The following is a 20394-nucleotide window of genomic DNA, read 5'->3' as shown; positions in this document are numbered from 1 at the left end:
GTGTGGCCAAGCCGAAAGAAGGGAGGTCGATATTCGAGACAGGGTAGTTCCAATCGACAGAGGGAGACAGTTCAAATTAAGCCGAAGACGGATACAGTTCAAGTTAAGACGAAGACGAGTATAGTTCGGTCTAAGTCGAAGTAAGAGTAAGTTTTGTCGGTTGAAACTTAAGACGTAAGACGAAAAGACTGTTCGCGGACTAGATTAAGAAGAGTCGCGAACAAATCAAAGACGAGACGACCGAAAACTTGAAGTACGACAAAGACGTGATAATCAAAGACGTTTCGAGTAATTAAAACTAGAGTTAAAGACGAAATTCAGTACCGTAGTGAGAAACTTGTAATTAAGACGTAATTAAGATCTTCTCAATACTGAGTTTGTACTGTATAAGTGTGGCTTTGTAAATAGATGTAAATAATTTAAAAGAGTTTAATTATTGCTAAACCGAACTAAGTTACGGAGAAAAAGACGAAAGGCCAGGTAGTCGAATCATACTTCTAGACGATCCATTAACCAAGCCTACATACATGACACACCAAATTTCTTCGAAATCGGATAAGAATGCTATAAGGATAGACGGACACACAGATTAAAGAGCAGACATAGTCAAAGACAGACAGACACAGACATATGCAAGCAGGGAGACGAAGCCGAAGGTTCAGGATGGTCTGGAATTTTATTTTTCGAGTGACCATTTATGAATCTGAAACTAAAAATTATTTATCTAACAGTGCTTCCACTATCTCCAGCAGACTCAGAACGAATAATAGTTCTGAATATCGAAGAATCTCCGAATATTTTCTCATATATGTAGCTACAATCGCGGCTAAAACCAACACTCAGTATTACACGAAGAACTATTTCAAGGGGAATAGTTTATTTACCGATTTATCTGGTTTTGCCAGTTGCCCAATGTATTGTCCACTCCAATGGAAAGTTCTCCAGAGCTGATTATCGATATTTGATTAGCATTATTTTATGACGAATAAAATGATGGTATCCTTTATTTTGGTTCTCCAAGTATATTCTCTTTCAAAACATATCTGCAAGGCGAATTTAATAACCGGTTCAATTGCCCGAGTTTACGAGAAGCTATGAATTTCGTACGTTCTGGAAAGGAGCCAAGTATTTCATCAATTCAGAATATCCGAGTAGTCTTACCAATGGAAAATGACAAGCATTGTTTCATATCTGATGGGTTTTAACGAAAAGGAATATTTTCCTTCCTGATTAGAATAACCGCAATAATTATTAAGGATTGAGGTTAGAATTCTGAAGTAAAAGAGGTTGATAATTTGTAAGTAAAATATACACACCTTCAAAATTAGGCGAATGGACAAAATCTAAACAAAGTTTGTATTTCATTTTTTTTTAACCTTTTGGCCGACATTATAACATTGTAGCTTGATCTCTAAATAACTGTTCAGATTGCATTCTCAGTTACCTACTTTATTTTGTTATATTCAGGAGGTGAATAAAAAAAAGTAACAGTAAGGTTTTATTCAGAACACCCTGTGAAATGATTCTTGACAGACGAGAATGTTAACGGACACTCAGATGTTGCCTCATCTTTTCTGAACATTTCCTCTTTTTATCTATTGGGATATCTCAACTTGAGAGGAATTACAACACTTCATATGGTGTATAGTATATCCAAAGTCACTTGAACTAGTCCATAAAAACGCTTGGTCATAGATATAGATGTCCCTTTGAAGTGAATATCACCAACCGCTAAATACCGGGGTTTATTTGTAGTGTTAGGCAATAAATTCACCGGCCCCAAAGGAATTTCTGGAAAAATGGACAATCCTTGTATCATCGAAATATTCTGGCTACGTCCAAGTGACTTTGGATATACTATACCGTTGTTTAACGACGATAAATCAATGTACTGAATCGCAAAGCTCTTTAAGATAATTTCAATTGATACATCGAACCAAATGTGTACCGGGTTTTTCACCATAACTTGACCCCTCCTTTAACTTTGATACTAAAAGATATAAAAAAAATGTTTTCTACAAAAGTTTCACGAAATCGACTATTGTTTTTCAACATGATTTCACAAAACGAAATACATATAGAGTTCGCAAAATATTGATTGCAACTTCATTTTTTCAAATGGAACACCTTGTATATTTTTCTATATTTGTCTAGCTCTTTTTCCCCTGATTTCGAATATATAACATATGTTGGGCCTATTTCTCTTAATCTGAGTACCACAGAGTTTCAAACCTTAAGAACCAACTGGCAAGCTGAGTAGGTAATCAGTTTTCAAGTGGAAGGCTGGGATAACTCAAAATGGCCCTTTTTCGCGGAAAAATTTGAAATATTTTCACTTTATGTGAAGAACAATGAAAATAAGAAAGCTATACATGGAGAGAATATATGGAGTTGCATTCAAATCATACAATTCCAATTTATAGTGAAAAACGTATGTCATATGGTTGCCAACGAAATAACTCAAAAAAGGGCATTTTGAGTTATCGCAGCCTACCACTTGAAAACTGATTACTGAGCATGCCAGGTGGTTCTTAAAATTTGAAACTCTGTGGTACTCAGAATGGGAGGGATAGACCAAACATATGTTATATATTCAAAGTCAGGGGAAAAGAGCTAATCAAATATAGAAAAATATACAGGGTGTTCCATTTGAAATAATGAAGTTGCAATCAATATATTGCCCACTCTGAATATATTTCGTTTTGTGAAATCATTTTCAAAAACACTAGAAGATTTCGTGAAACTTTCGTAAAGAACATTTTTTGTACCTCTTTTAGTAACAAAGTTGAAGGGGGGTCAAATTATGGTGAAAAACCCGGTACATAACCATATTTATCAATTAAACAAATTCCATTAAACATAATATGAAATGTTCATTATAACAATTTTCGGTACATTGTGCAGTCGGTTGTAAGAACATTGTATCAATAATTCATTTCTGTTCATTGAAATTATCCGAAGCAGATGATGGACGACTTTATACATCTATTGAACAAAGTTCCTCTATCAAATGAATGTTTCATCGGACACTCCACATCAATTTCAGAATCATAGAAGAAAATTAAAACAATGAATCAAACCATTGTCTACCTTGTGAAGATATTATAACTATTATAACTGACATTTATTTTGGAAGTGGACCTATATCAACCAAGGCATTAGTTGAATTGAAATGAAAATTTGATCAATATTCTAAATTAATGTGTGTTTTATTCACGTTTACCATCGGAACCACAAAATGGCCCTTCTTTATGTGGAATCGTAAGTGCAATATACCTCAGAGCACTCCCACGAACTTTCCCATATTGCATTAGAATAAAACGCGTAAATTTTCTAGCTAACTCCCAATTTACCGCATACTATAAATTTCTAGTTAAGCTCCATCGACAGGAATGAGACCAAGGCAGAAAATTTAAGCCTTAATCCAGGCTTTATAAATCATGCTTATCGAATACTCCGAGTTAATTGTTTCTCACTTAAAAAGCTATATTGGTTTCACTTGAAAGATATTTGAAAAGATCAGTGTGCTCTCAATAAATGAACGTTAGCAATAATGATGAATACTTAAGAGGACATCATTATTAAAATAGCTAGCTGATCAAGATGAAAAGATTCGTGTTAACATGGAGTAAAAATCCAATATCATAGTTGTTCTGGCTTCACCTTGGTTCGTCGATCGTGATTGATTTTTGATGATTATTATTATTATTATTACATTAGATACAGAGTTGAGTATATAACTATAAAACTCTTAATAAACAAAAACTTCAATTAAATCCTCATGAGAAAAATAACATCAATTCAATTTGAAAAAAACAAAAAATACTGAAATATCCAACTTATGAAAATATAATTAACTTCATTCAAGAACTCTGATGATGAACGGGACATAACATTCAGTTTTGTAATTGAGGACTAAATCGAATGAAAAATGAAAAAAAAAATCAGTTATTGTCGAAATAAAGTCACAGCTTTGTGAATATTCTTGAAAAAAAATTGTAACTGCACTAATCTTGCAAAATCTAGAAAAATCGGTATATAGAAGGTGGGCAATAACGATGTTTTGGCACTTCAACTTTTAAATCAGACAGAAAAAATCTGATACACCATTCTCCTTCTGAGAAACTAACAACAAAAGTATTCATTTTTGGTCATCTCCTTTTGTTCTCGAGTTATATAGCGAAAATTGGAAAAATGGCGATATCGAATAAAAATTAGATCTCCGCTAATACTGATGATATAACTTTAAAATGAAAACATTATACAGGCACTTTTTTACGTAGCATCCAGAATTTAGGAATGATTCGAGATGTGGTGGTTGGATATACTATACAATTAAGAGAAAACTGAATAGAAACGTCTCCACTCTATCCTTATGAACAAGGAGCTCTAAATTCGCATCATCTCATTATTTACCATGCCTTATTCTATCCATAAACGGAATGCGCAAGTACTCGATGTTCCACATTCAATTTGAACATTTCATCAAACAGTAAAATCGATTTTCCATCAGCTCAAACCGTTTTACAGTTCTACTTCGGAGTTGAGTTTTATGAGGCTCTTTCATTGTTTTGATGTCAACTCGAACATAAATGAAATCTATTATTTCGGTGTTTGAAGTTGTCTAATGTTGAAAGGCTAGAGACATGGCCAGTTGCACCATTCGCCTAAACATTGATTAAAAATTTAAAGATTGATTACTTCTTGATTTATTAACAAAAATCAGCTTTTTACACTCATTCTACAGGTGGGTACTTCAATTTTCAATGTATCCTTTAAATGAAGGTTTGCTTTTTTATGGAACTCCTAGAGGTATGATGATTATTGGAGATATTTGTTTTTTAAAATTATGCCATGGTATAAATTAGTGTTTTTTTAAGGAAGATAATGAATTTAATTTAAAATATCATTCTGTCAATGCTTCAAATTTAACCGAACAATCACAAACCAATGGAGCAAATGCTAATATTCGTACCGCATCCGAGTCTGGTTCCTACTAATCCGTTATCGATTGATAGTTTGATAATCGGTACCACTGATTATCAAATTATCAATCGATAATCGGCATTTCCTGATTCCATTCACTACAAGAAGGAATATTAACCTCAGAGCACCGGTTCTGAATGGCCAGACTCTGAACTTTTCCATTGAATGTAAATATCTAGATGTTACTCTGGATAGTAACTCAACACATACAGGGTGTTCCTAAATTGAACGTACAAACGAAAACGGGAGATTCCTTAAGTGAGTTTAAGAAAAAAAAGTCCCATAAACATGGGGTCGCAAACTTTTCGTTTTCGAGATACAGAGTGTTGAAGTTTGAATTTTTTTCAAGTTTTTTTCTCATAGTATCTACACTTCACAAGATATTCAACTGAAATTTGGCATAGATATTATATTTGAGAGTTCTCACCACGTGACATGGCAATTTCGATAGAAGATCTACAGGGTGATATTTTTTCTGGAACACTGCCACCTGTTCTTCTGCAGAACTTTTTTTTGGTGAGCAACTGTTAATTTGAAAAAATGTAAAAAGAAGCTTTGTCCTTATACTAAACTTTTCGGTCTTTTGTAGTTTTGTCGTATCTACCAACGATTTCGAGAAAAAAAAATTTGAACGATTCTCTCGAAATCCTCGTGAAAATCCAAATTATGATGGGAAGGCCACTTTGTAAGCTATGATGAATGAATTCAGTGTCAGTTTTTATGGAAATTTTCCTGATCTGTAGCGATGATTCATAAAGATTCGATAAACTCGGATAATCAACACAAAAAATGTATTACAACAAGAAACACTCTGTATCTCGAAAACGAAACGTTTGCGACCCCATGTTTATGGGACTTTTTTTTCTTAAACTCACTTAAGGAATCTCCCCTTTTCGTTTGTACGTTCAATTTAGGAACACCCTGTATAGACAATAATCTGGCCAGAGCCACAGCCGCCATGTGGGCCTGCAAAAGACTCTTTGGAAAGACATGGGGCATGAAACCGCATATGGTTCTGTGGTTATACCCAGCAGTAGTACGCTCCCATTGTCACCTATGCGTCTCTAGCATGGTGGACAAAAACCGAATTGGTCACCACACGTAAACTGGCTGCAGAAAGTGGCCTGTTTTGGTGGACTGTGTCTGGTGCAAGGTAAGCCCTTCTGTGGGCTTGGTAAATGACTATACAATATAGCGGTCCAACAATGGGAGAGGGATAATATGAAAACCCTCTGGAGGAACACTCCGTGTCTTACTCAGGCGAAGAAATTTGTGTAGCTTTCACCGACCTATACCAGAAAGTTCCTGAAGCTACCATGAGCTGAGCCTCGGGTAATGGTGAGACTGCTGACAAGACATTGTCAGTGTAAATATCTTTTGTACCGCATGGGTGAGTCAGCAGATAAGATCTGCAGGCTCTGTGGAAAGGGATAGAAACTGAAAAACTCATAATGTGCAGATGACCGGAGCTAACTGGCCTAAGAATCACTCAAATGGAAAAGTCAGTTCTGGACTCGGTTCTGGATGCTCACGAAGTAACAGGCAAGGCTCCTAAGAATGTCGTCGGTTTCATCAACAGCATCGACGACCTCCCTGGGTTTATATGAATAGGTAGGGTTGAGATTGTTGAGAACAAGAGATCAACTTGGTCGCAGTTCCCGGTAGGCTAACAGAGCAGTAACGACCCCGATTCAGTGAAATAATAATAATGGTGGGATCCAGAGATGTGGTATGAATATTCGCATTTGCGGCGTTGATTTGTGGAAGCCTTTAATCAGCTGGTCCCCTGCCGATAGAATAGCTCTCCCAAACCAATCGAATCAATAGTTAAGGATGGGTATTTCTTTTCCAATATTCTTCTTGAATTTTCTACGGGTCTGATGTTTGATTAGCTTGGAATTTTTGCACTGAGCTTGGAATCGTTATTTCATATAAACAATCGAAATCCAATGCTTAGGTTTTTTGTCACGGAAATATTGTTCTCGATATTGTGTTAGAATTTCCAATTCTGAATTTCTGAATTTTTGAAATGAACAGTTAGACAAACTTTCGAACGGCTATATTAACGGAAACCTCAATTAAAATATCTTGCCATTTACATATGAAATTTATCACTGCCAGCCAATGCACAAAATCGAATTTGGCAATTTGAAATTTGGAATTTGAAAATTCCAAAATAACATACATTGTGACGAAATGAGCGATTTGTTCGCAGTAAAGCTCTCAGAAAAAAGTGATCCACAGAAATGTGAAAAAGTTGAATATTTAAAGAAACATCGATTTTGATGGATTCCAATTTGGTCAAAGATTATTTGGTTTCGAAACTTCAAGAGAAAGAGCTAATAGGTACCTTCTCAAACTCCGTATTGACTCAATTAAACTTTCCGTTTTATCATTGGATCCCTTTTCAGAGGCTAAAATATAAAATTCAAATTTTAAAACTCGAAAAACGGAAAAAACACTATACTTACATTCAATGTGAGTTTTGTCTTTAATCTGTCTCTGAACGTCATGAACAAAAATATACTCAGCAACACTCTCTAATCACCTCATTTTCCATCAAAGATTATAAATTTTCAATTGTTATATCAACATCTTCTTACTTCAAACATGAAAAAACCAATTTAAGAAATTACTATGACATTTATGACATTTTATTGCCACAGAGCACAGGAAAAACCACAAATAATTTTTTCATTCTCGCATACTCTTTGATCAACTTTCAACTCGTCTGTCTATCTGTCTCGCCCTCTGTGCTATTTCCATTGTATGACAATGAATCTCATCTGAATACCTCATTAAATTATTAATATACACTGTGAAAAAGCCACATGGAATGAATCCCTCATCTTGGTTACTGTACATATTCTTCTTCGTAAAAATGCGAATCCTATCTTCACCTTCTAATTTTTCAAAAGGGAGGTGTGAGCTTGTGATACATCGTGATAAAGGTCGATTAATTGTCTATTCAGAAATGTTATCATTTTCAGTTTATTTCAGAAACCAGAATAGAAAAAGAATGAAATCAAATAAATAGCGAAAGTTGCTTATATATCAAAAATCAAATGTAATAAAATATGTAGCAGAAATTATGAATGTTGATGAAGTAGATTTTAAAATTTTTCATTCTTAGCATCTACTTCATTAACATTTATATTTATGTAGGGCCTATAACGTGGGACAGACAGTTGAAAATTAAAAGTAAGAAGGCAACATCAACGAGATGTAAATCTAGGAAATTTAGTTGATCTAGTAACAGAACAAAATGTAATATTAAATGTAGCAAAAACAAATATGAATGTTAATGAAGTAGATGCTTAGATTGAAAAATTTGAACATCTATCTCATTAATATTCATAATTTTTTTGCTGCATTTCATATTACATTTTATTCTGTTACTAAATCAACTAAATTTTCTAGATTTACATCTCGTTGATGTTTCCTTATTCTTTCTTTCAATTTTCGACCAGTCTGTTCTACGTTATAGTATACATGAAACACAATATGTTTTATAGAGCATATAAGCTGAGTCTAATTAACTTCCTTGTCTTCGACCTGAAAAAATTGATTTCTCAATTTATTTAGGATTTTAAAGAATATTCTATCAAGGAAATATTTTTTGGTGTTAATTTATTCTCAAATGTTCATGAAAATTATTGACTGTTTTCAACAGTTTCAGTAAGTTATTCACTAAAAATAATAAGTCACAAGGTGTCGCTACATTTTACTTTGATATTTCAATCTTTGTGAACTAGCTCAGTAATATTTTTATACGATATTTTAATTTTATTTATAGTTGCTTTAGTGGTCAGCAGTAATATTCAGTAATTCATTTGAACTAATCTGTTTTACCTACTAACTTGTTTTTATAATGTGCTTTTTCGAAAATATGTGAGTAGATAGAGAGACTTTTAATTCTTTTCCAATTCACTGTATTCTCTCATTGAATAAATGAAATGAAAATAAATGAATGAGATCCATTATAATTTATTGAAAATAATCCAAAATACAAATACAAAATAAAATACAAAACAGTTAGCGTCTGAATTTATGTACTAATTTCAAATTAACTTTTTCGTTTATTTCAAATGGCATGTAGACCATTTCCCATTAATTTTTTTCATGCAGACATCAGCGAATCCAATCTGTATGAGAGAACATCTTCCATCAACTGTTGAAACTAAATTTATCTAATATTCATTCAACATCAATCGATGGAAACCGTACTCGAAAATAAATGTAACGTCATGATGAAACAATAACAGGGATGAATCAAAGCTAATGAGATACCGTTCCAGAATAAAGCCTCCGTATCTATCAACGCGTTTATTAAACGTCATGTTTTCATGATTGAGATCCGAGTCAACAATCCGGAACGGCTCCTGACGGCGATTCAGCTGCGTATTTCGATATCGAATACTGTGTCCGAACAAGCCAAAAGTGTAATTCTGATATACAGTATTGAGAAAGATATGTCTCGATAGAGTGCAGGTCGACTAATGTGGAGAACATGAATAAAATAAGTTGAATAAAGACAAACTGCTATGACAAAATTCCCATTATAAAAGTCTTACCGTTTTCGAGTTATTTTTTTTTTGAAAGTAATGAATTTTTGCCCCTTACTATGGGTTTGTCCTTACGGTTGGTAAGGATCTGCATGATGTTTTCGCAAAATTTGGCGGCAAAATTGAATTTCGTTGAGGTGAATAATTATGCGAGTAATATTTTCGCACGTAAACAATTGCCATTGTTCACCAAGTAATGCAATATCGAAGATTTCTCAACAGAATCGACAAACTTAATTTTGTCAGAAACGTACCCATTTGGATAGAAACAGCCATATCTTTTTTCTTTGAATAACAAATGACTTGTGTGATACCTCTTTGAAATCACTATGAAATAGACAATTTATTGGTGTAATGTACAGAAGTAGCTCGGTACATTTTTTTTCCACTACGATGGGCTAAACTTCATGAAAAAAATAATCCACTACCAAAATTTCCAATAAAATTATTTCTCATAACCCCCCTTTATAATGTTGGGAGGATGTTTTTGATGTAAACGTTAGAATCATTCTTCAGCATTTTACTGAAAAAATTAACCAAAAAGATGTAAAATTCTACCAACCGTAAGGACAAAACCATTGAAAGGGGCAAAAATTCATTATTTTCAAAAACAAAAGATATCTCGAAAACGGTAAGACTTTTATAATGGGAATTTTGTCATAGCAGGTGGGTTATCTTTTGATCTACATTCTCCCTCGGTTTGACGTGGTCTTTACGGGACACCCTGTATGTTGGCTGGAAATGTGAAGCCTATTTTATTGTGTTTTTGTTTTATTGATCCATAACTGATGAATGATTTTTTTTTATATTATCCATAGGTGACTTCAAACGTGATATATGTATGATACATAGTTCTTCTCTTGCTTTTTTGTTGACTTTTTTGCCGTTTATTCACGATAATCCCATTGCGGGTTCTTTTGTTTTCAAAATGATGTGTTTCTTTATATTATCTATAGTTTTGACTCATGATTATGTTTTTTTATATGAAACAACCCACGCATAGATTTATCCTTTTGTGGGGATTCTATATTGTTTATCATTAGCTTAAAGACTATTGTTTTTAAAAATTGAAATGGTAAATAAATATTATTATTATCAATATTATGCCCGACTTTTGCCTATACGCGTAGGATTTCTCCTCGCCGTCAGCTTCTCACTCCCCGCTAAGAGGAACATCCACTCAATCCCAGATATTTAATATATCAGAAGGGTAGAACTCGGTTGTGTCCGGTCCTTGTGATTACCCTGGTTCTCGTCGAACTTCTGGTCCTCTTACATGTGATGCTTTAACCTGTCCTTCGCTTTCTAGGAATTATTATTTTCATTATCATTCCCTTTCCAACCTCGTATTGAGGGAAGAGGGGTATAAGTAGGCATGTTCGCAAAGATTTGGTCAAAATTATCTGAATTCTGAATGGAATTTGGTTGGAAACAATAAAAGGTATTTTTTGTACAGCTGCCATTGAAAGTGACACTTTTAATTTGTTTGTTTACATGGAAGCATGTTAAAAATATTTTTCAATGTTGAAAATATTTTTTGTTCTTCATTTTCTTATGATGGAATATGATAAAATTATAACTATAATTTTGGGAATTGCGTTGCGAATTCATATTATCAATATTTAAAAAACATTATTCATGGACATTCATATTAATCGTACTACTAGAACAATTGCTAACATTAATGCCTTGCGACGTTAGGGAGCTTCACAACATGTTACTAGAATCCCCAGTACACAATCATAACTAGCTGAAACCGTTGCAATATTGGATGATAACGTTGTAATTTGACTATGTTAATCAATCACTTCTGTATTCAAGAATACGATGCAACAGAGAAATGAAAATTTTGATTTTCAAACCTACGCGTAATTAAAAATTTTCTTCAAGTGCCATCTTCGTGGAGTATAAGTTATTGGTTTGAGACCTTTTTTAATGATGAACTATTTTCTTGACATAACATATGTATTATCAGAGTGGTCTGTTCCCGTTTTATCATTTCGTTCGTTTTAGATTATAATTTGATGGTGTCAAAAAGTGATATTTGTTTCATATATTTCATGATTCTGACAAAAAAACCGCAAATAGACTAGCCCTGAAGAAGATTTTAGAATAAAGTCGAAACATGTCGGCAATGGTCTGAGAGGTGGTTTTTGTTCCAACAACCTGACCTTCAACCCTGTCAAGAAAATAGTTCGTGGAGTATGTCGGTAATCATCATAGCTTTCTTGACTTTCAAGGGAGTTGCTTTAAATAGTTGTTTCAAACTGCTGCAAAACCATTTTCTCAGATTTTTCAGCCATGCGTGAGATTCGTCTCCTTCGTAAAATTTTATTTTCCACTGCATTATAAATCTTAACAAAATTCTGAAAATTATAAATGAATGATTCATGTATGTGCTCATAAACATGCCACCTTGAGTTCCGCAATAACCAAGACCATTATAAAACTCCTCCATCACATTAACCTACACCGCTGGTTTCACCGAGTTTGCTAAGTCATATATTTTTATTCTTAGCTCTCTTCTAAATTTTCAGGGCTCTTCATCGTCCCGATTTTCTATATGCATCAATTGAACCAGATTTTCGAAACAACGAAAAATGATCGAAACTCAACACTTGGAGCTTGATGACAAGGATAAGCAAAAATAAATCACCCAACCACTCAATCTGCTCTGTCAGCATTCGAAAACTAATAATAATAGCAATTCAATTTTTTCAGAATGAAAATTTTCACTCTCCAACAGACACTCACGAAGTTTAAATTGAATTACGCTACTAGTATGATGCTGATAGAAATTATGAACTTGAGATCGGGGAATATTGTTGTAATGTAATATGTAATTTTTGGGAATTGTTAATGTTGTCTTCGAATCTTCAACGAGGATGATGCCATTGTAATGTACTGGTTCAGCAAATACTTGGGGTGAATCGGCTGAAATTCTTCGCCTGATGGACTTATTTCTCATCGTCTTCATCAAGCGTCGCGCAGCTCCTCCGAATCATATCTCTATATGAAGACATATAGAATATTATATAAATATTATATACAGAATATAATCGTACAATACCATGATGATGAAATGAATAAGTCAACAAGTGAACACGCTACACAAACTCTGTCGAAAATTTTAAATACCAATTAAATAATAATTGTATGTTACAAAGTATGTTATATTTGAATATAAAAAAAAAAGTAAATTAAAAGACTGAAGTACCCTAGGTCTTTGGCCATTTATTTAGCAATAAATAACAGTTACTAATACTGTCAATACATTCGGCAAAAATAATAGCGTTTCGTTACCTATACCAAGCGTACAAAAGATGCAAATTTCTTGAATACTTGACCGAATTCATACGAATTCACAAAAGATCCTTAGTTTGTTATGACGATGACTCGCGTAAACCGATTAAAATATTCATCAAAGTAAGATTCTAGTAGTCTGGAGACGATTCAATTCAGATTGTGGAATTAGTATAACATTCACAGATGTTTGACGTTTGTGACAGGCATTCAAAGCATATTAGATGCCATTCAGAGTTGGCATTGTTCCTCCGGTATTATATGAGCGGCGTTTATTCAGAAGTTGCCCCATTTCCTTACAAATTTATGTAGATGGTGAAGACTATGGCTGGGAACGTGATTTGGTAGAAGGATAATTCAGGATGACATAAATATGCGGAATACTTGATTATTCAGATAATTGTGTAGTTCCTGATTTTCCTCTCAATAGGAAAAATTATTGATGTATAATTCTTACTGACTAATTTGAAATTAGGTGACTAAAATAAATTGCATTTTTTCTTCGTAGAGGCAAAATGTATTTAGAGTATAACAGAGGACTATTCTGGAGACAATTGTCAATGCCTTTCATTATTTCATATAGAGTCAAATTTGAAGACAGCATACCTTTCAACCATTGTTGTCGATGTGGCAAAGCCTGAATAACAATTATCATGCTTTGCAATGTATTTTTTCTATCGAAAAATATTTTTTTCAATACAAAATTTTCATCCATTTTTCAAATAGAAACAGAAGTATCATCACTTCCTTTCAATATTCCGATCAATACACACATTAATAAATTTGGTACTAATGAGAAAAAAGTGGTATGACACTGGTAGTGCTATAGTTGCGCCAGGCCCTGGGTTTATTCAGTGACTTGTTATATTGTCTTATGGTTTGAATAGTTAATATTTCACAATTATTCGATTATTATAAACGTTCCAAGGAGGAAGAAAAAAAAGTATCGGCACACTCAAATATGTACTGAATTATTATTCACAAATAACATTATGAAGTAGTACCATATAAGAATCATCATCACTGTCAAGTGAAGCATATAACTAGTCACAACGGGTATTGAAAACATGTAGACAGAATTGCCTTCATCTAATATTTTCAGTTACCTTTACATGTTTGATCACATCACAGCTTAAATGATAATTCACATTCAATATTTCCCTTTTCTCAGAGATATTCAGTTGGAGATATTAATAGTCAATGAAGGAGACACACACATTGCCATCACATCTCAGGCGCTCTTTGCTAATCAGATATTCGTGTTTTCGATCAAGTTGAATTACTGTAGGCCTATAGCTTATATTTTGAAAGCTAAACAAACGAGTATTCCTTCGGAAAAATACTTTGTTCGATATTTCCAACCAATGGAAGAATTGCAAAGATCACTTCAGACGAACTGACCTAATAGAGCAATGTAGCCAAAATCATTGACTGTGTTCAAAATAATATCTTGACAGAATATTATTTGTAATGAAATAATAATATATTAGACAGTGAGCCTTAATGCAGGTCACAACTGAAATGTCCAAAACACTGATGTGGTCACTCTTGAAAAACCTTAAGATTAGAGTGGAGACTTTTGAAGAGAAAAGCTTTCTTGGATTTTAATGGTATAGGTCCCTTTTCATTCACTTTCCGCTTCATTTCTTATGGCGCTCATGTCGTCTTTCTGTCAATGTCATGTTTTGAGGTTAAATCAACAATCCACTACCTTTGGCGGAACAAATGGAAATTTTAAAGAATGCCGTTGATTAGTCAATTCTATACATAGCGTATAGAGAGGCACAGGCCGATTCGAGTCGCCATAATTGTCTTAAACAAAATCTGACCAGTGCACACACCAGTATTTCAGATATCTCAGTCATAACTCACGCAGATGAAGTGTTGTAAGTCATCAAGTAAGTGATGACTATTACCATAAGTTGAATACTATACTTTATATGGAACTATAATAGTTATTTATAATACAAGTGCACAAGGCATTGGTATTCTTCCACGAGTTCAAAATTCAAAAACGAGCCACGAAGTGGCGAGTTTTGGAATGAACGAGTGGTAGAATGAGCCTTCTGTACGAGTATTATACATTATTTTCTCTAATTCATTGCATTTTCATTGAGATTAATGAAATATTTCCATAAATATAATTTAGTGATTTTTGCATTGAAAAATGTTGGTTGGCAGAACTGATTTCTTTAAGGCAAATTGATGAATTGACAGATAAAGCCGTGGCGGAAAGTTCGGAGTACCAACATAGAATAATAAAATATAACCATGAAAACTGTGCGTTTCTGATATGTTCTCGCACGATTTTGTTCTACAAGATGTGGAAGAATGAACGGAATAACCACAGAATTGGAGAAAATAAATTCTAAGATACAAGTACAGAACAAAAAGTTCATCGACAAACCCTTATAGTTACCTATAACAAAGCTTCAAGAATTTAAGTTTTTATAACTTATTTTGTTCATCAAAAGAATTGAGTGTACGGTTTGAAAAACCAGTAAAACTTTCTGCCTTTTCAGTAACATTTTTCTCTAATTGACGTTCAAGAAATGCACGTTATTCTAGGTACATAATTCTCTATATTGATTTCATTATTTATGTTGGGGGAAGTTTATACAGACGCTGCTTTATATTTAGGGCTAAGTTCACTGAAATATGCCAATAGAACATTCCCCGTGAACGATGACTTAACATTCTTACTGCTGCACCAATCATTTTTGTAAACACCTTCATATTTTCATATTCGGTTTAGTAACATTAGCTGCTTATTTCTTGAGTTTATAATAATTCATCTTGACTATCTGAATTGATCTTCTTCAGAAAAACGTTCACAATAATAAGGTAACCAACTTGATTTGAAAACGTCAAAATCATTAAAGTGATATTCCTCTACTTAATTACAAAACGGAATGTTTCTTTTGGCTAATCGAATAGAAGCACAGAAGTATAGAAGCACAGAGCTATCTTTTCCGATTTATAAAAGTGAGTTATAGTTTATAGTATTGAGTTATTATAACTCAAGTTTGTTAACAGACACTATTAATTGCTCGAAAGCAGTTGAATAAAGTATATATAATTCAATGGGAGTAGATAAACTCCTTCAATAATACGGGAACGTGAACTATTTGAATTATCGGAAGAATTCTGGTTTGAATTTCTGTACTGATTCAGAAGCCGAGTGTTACGGACAGTGTTACGAATTCTCGGGCCTGAAAAATTCATACGTTCCGGATATTCGTGAATTCCACGACCGACCCGGCTATCTTGAATTCTTTCCAAATCCCAAACTATCAATGAAATAAGTCTGGCGTCCCGCATCTGGCAGAATTTCAGACGATACCATTCCTCGCGACGTACCACGACAGATACCGCAGTTTTCCATCTTGCCGGCTGATGATTCACTAGTTTTAATTAAAACTGCGGGAATCGATGCGGTCGAGTAATAGAGGATAATATAGAAGACGGGATTTGTCGTATTGATATTCGATATTTCGTCGGAAACGTGGCTATTTTCAATTTAGGCTCATCTGTCTTTAGGAATGCTGTCTCAAATGCAATTTGAAACGACAATGTTTCTCTCTGTTTTCCTAACAATTGCAGGCGCACAATAGAATTGTGGTTTATTTTCAGCTGTCTGTGAACGAAATTGGCCAATAGTTCAATTACATTCAAATTTGGAAATTTATGGTAGCCCCATTCGTTTGATTCCACATAACAATCGGATTCTACGTAGTGTGAATCATTTTATCTACTTCCAATATAATATCGAATTCAACCTTACTGTTATGAGTGTTTACTAATTAGTTAACGCACTAGTGCGATTAAGTGGAACTCTACAGCACTTACTTCAAGGTTCACTACATTACACTACGCTTTTTCCAATTGTAGTTCAGAATATCAATGTTCAATTCCCGAAAAGGGAACATGTATTTCATAATAGAAAAGTGCAATTCGAAAAAAAAGTATTTCTGAATAGTTAATCTAATTGCAGAAATACGGAATTGAAATTCATATTAGGAAGTTGGACTTCAGAAAATTATAATTGAAATTCAGAATAGTGAATTGAATTTCAGAAACCGCAAATTGTATTTCAGAAAATGAAAATTGTATTTCAGAACTTATCGATTCAATTTCAAATGATGTATTTAATTGATGTATGTAATTCGGAACAAAACCGAACGTGAAATAGCAGTATAATATGCAATACAGGTATTACATATAATTAGCTATTGTGGTACTAAAGGGAACCAAAAAAGCGATGAACTTGTGGAAAGAGCATCGAGATCAACACCTGTTAGTCTTTGACCGTTCTGTGGTTCTGGAAAAATCCAAAACAAGGCAAACAAATTGTGGTGCTTCTACCGACCTACACTAGGAAGCTCTAGAAGCTACCCCGAGCTGAGCTTCGGGTAATGGTGGGACTACTGACAGGACACTGTCGTTGCAAATACCTCTTGTACCGCATGGGTAGGTCAGCTGATGAGATTTTCAGGCTCTGTGAAAAGGAAATAGAGACAGTCGTACACATAGTGTGCAAATGTCCGGGGTTGACTGGCCTAAAAACCACTCATATGGAAAAGTCAGTACTGGATACTCACGAAAGAACAGGGAAGGCTTCTTCAACAGTATCTACGGCCTCCTTTGAAACAACTCCGATTCAGTAATAATAACAATAATAGATATTGGTAATCATTTTTATTAATTCTGAAATACATGTTACGAGTTCTGAATCACAATAAAATATTTTTGAATTTACAATTTCAATATTCTGATTTCAAATTATCGAATCTGAATTCCAATTCATATTTTCCGAGATGAGTTTTTCATTTTATTAATTTTGATATAGATATTGCTATTCTTAAATACATATCACCTTATCTGAATTACATATTGCTATTCTGAAATACATATTACCGTTTCTGAATAACAACTTCCTATTCTGAATTACAATTCTCTACAATCTTCTGAAATTCAATTTGCTTTTCTAAATTACATTTTGAGTTTTGTGAATTAAAATTCGGAAAGGTGTAGTATTATTTCCGTTTCTAGTATGAGATTGTGGAGTCAATATTTTCTGCAAGTTTTAAATGATTATTCTATATATTAGCGCACAATATGATCGCGATAGGATCTGTAGTCAAAGAAATTTTGAGTTTTTATGTTCCAATATTCCTTTTCACTTTTCTCGGTTCTGATGATGTGGTCAGACCAAAACTTGGCACGAAGCATGATATTGTTATTTCATATTAACCACTGAATTCCCAACACCCTCGGTTTTGTGGAAATATCAGGAATATATCGATACATCTATAAATTTAGTAAAATAATTTTTAAACATAGAAATTCCAAGCGGGCTTGCCTGAGGCTAGTCCACTAAGTCGAAGGATCGATCTTTCAACCGAGGCCCTGTCGGACCCTCGATGTCTACTTCCTAGAAAATACCAATTTCAGATTTTGTGTAAAAAAGGTCGTCGTCACATCTCCTCCGAAGCTAAGGGTTCTTTTGCACAACCACGAGCTTCGAGCGATTCACGAAAACCAATTTACTACCTAGACTTTCAGAGGTAATATAAATATCCGGGAAACGCTACAGAAATTATAGAATAGAAATAAAAAAATTAACTCAAATTCATATTTGACAATTGCTGAAATTATTTGAATGGAATTTAAAGGCCAAGGTTACTCCTTTCCATTTCTCCTATGGAAAATGTATGATTTTTTTTGTACCTTGTACAATTAATTATGGAAATAAATTTCATTATTATCATGATTGTCTTATGGTCACAATTTTATTTTATACGTTCGAAAAATGAGGGGAAAAAAAGTATAGACACTCTCAAATACTAAACCCCTATTTACAAATAAAATTATTTGTATTACCCTATGGAAAGCATCAGCACTGTCAAGTGAAGCATCACCAGTCACAAGGTGTTTTAAGAACGTGTAGACGGAATTGCCTTGTTCTAATATTTTCAGCTACCTTTACATAATTGAGTTTCTGCACTTATATCGAAATCCTAGATCAATCCCAATCAAGGATGACGATATCAGTGCTTGAATTATGATTAACTGCTAATGCAAGATTTAATTGAATACTTAAATTTCAAAGTTAAATAATATTCCTCTCTACTTCTCATAAAGAAAATGTATGATTTTTTAGTGGAATAAAAGGTCCCGAACTATCGCAATTTCATGAAATCTCAAACAAAAGTGTCACTTCAGAAATGTATAATTTATTTTGTATTTCATTTGATGAAATATACAATGTTTTTACTATTATAGCATGTTGTATGTTGTATGGACACTTCAGAGTAATAAATATATATTTATTGCAATTGTAGCGAAGTTGAAAATGACAAATGGATTATGTTTATTCAAAATGAATATGTATTATCTATGGAATATTAGTACTGAAACCAAATTTATCACGAATGGTGCATGACCTACCCGAACAGACCTTGAATGAAGTTTCATGATCTGCCTGATGAAATTTAAAAATATATCAGATTTAAAAAATAGTTAGTTGCATGTGTGAATTGATATTGTTGATATGATCACTTATCAATGTATTTCATGTTTTTTTGTGGTAACTATTGTTTACACAAAATGGAGAACTATTGTAAGCATTATTTCTAGCAAAGAATTCAATTATCTAACAGTATATCATTGTTAATACTGAAATTACCAAGGTCAGAAGAAACATTTTCATCGAGAAAAGGAAAACATTCAAAAACAAATTATATTGGTTGGGCATAAATAGTGAGTCCATGTTGAAATACTTTTCGATTTTATTGAGAAAATAAATTAACGTGTAATTGGCATTTTGTGAAAGAAACGAGAACTTCCAAAAACTTTAATTCCCGGGTGTTGCTAGAACAAAGTTGATTCGTAATGAAAGTTTTTTTTTCGATTCTGCCCTGCCTTTTTCAGGGAGAAGTTCGCTAATATCAATTTCGATCTATCTACATATCTATATAATGTTATATTCAGTCGATATTTTTATATGTACAGAATATTTAATTTCCGGAGCCTCCTCAAAATTTTGTATATAATGTTATATCGTTAAACGCATAACTTATCTTGGTTATATGAGGATTTATCCCTCATCTCTGGAATGGAAAGGGTAGATCATCTGTTTATATCCATAGGGTTTCGGGGTTAGAAGGTAAACCTATTCTAATTCCTGCTATAACGAAGTGAAAGTGGTTGATTATTACGTTTCTAATTGCTACTCTCCATCCCAATTCTTTGACATGAAAACCAAGGAGGCATTAAACTGTTTTTACCTCTACGAATTTCTTGCTGGTTGAAGCATTCAATTGATTGAAATTTGATTCAAATAATTTAGAAGCTATGAAAAATTTACGTTTTACTAGTTGTTACCTCCGTAATAATCTGGTATTTTTCTTGAGATATTCAGTCGATTTCGGTATAATTTTTGGTGCAAAATCCTATCGTTTGTATTCTTCTTTACGTTTTGAGGTTGTCATAATCCTAGAATACGACAAAGAGAAGAAATTATACAAAATTTCCGCTA

The 20394-nt window shown here is 33.4% G+C and overlaps 1 protein-coding gene across 3 annotated transcripts in view; it reads right to left on the bottom strand.

The window, feature by feature from the left end:
- LOC123688782 (neuropilin and tolloid-like protein 2) overlaps positions 1-20394 on the bottom strand; it is a 612260-nt gene that overhangs the window by 463444 nt on the left and 128422 nt on the right. For 2 of the 3 annotated variants that reach the window (XM_045627447.1, XM_045627448.1), the window contains exon 1: positions 7458-7628. The exons of the other annotated variant lie outside the window; for it this stretch is intronic. The gene's annotated coding sequence lies outside the window, so the exon portion shown is untranslated. Of the gene's footprint in view, positions 1-7457; positions 7629-20394 lie in introns of those variants that run through there. 3 annotated transcript variants of the gene reach the window in all.

Source organism: Harmonia axyridis, chromosome 1 (genome assembly GCF_914767665.1).
Source record: "Harmonia axyridis chromosome 1, icHarAxyr1.1, whole genome shotgun sequence".
Classification (NCBI taxonomy): Eukaryota; Metazoa; Arthropoda; class Insecta; order Coleoptera; family Coccinellidae; genus Harmonia; species Harmonia axyridis.
The sequence above is the reverse complement of the archived record's forward strand: the minus strand, read 5'-3'. Positions and strand labels throughout refer to the sequence as shown.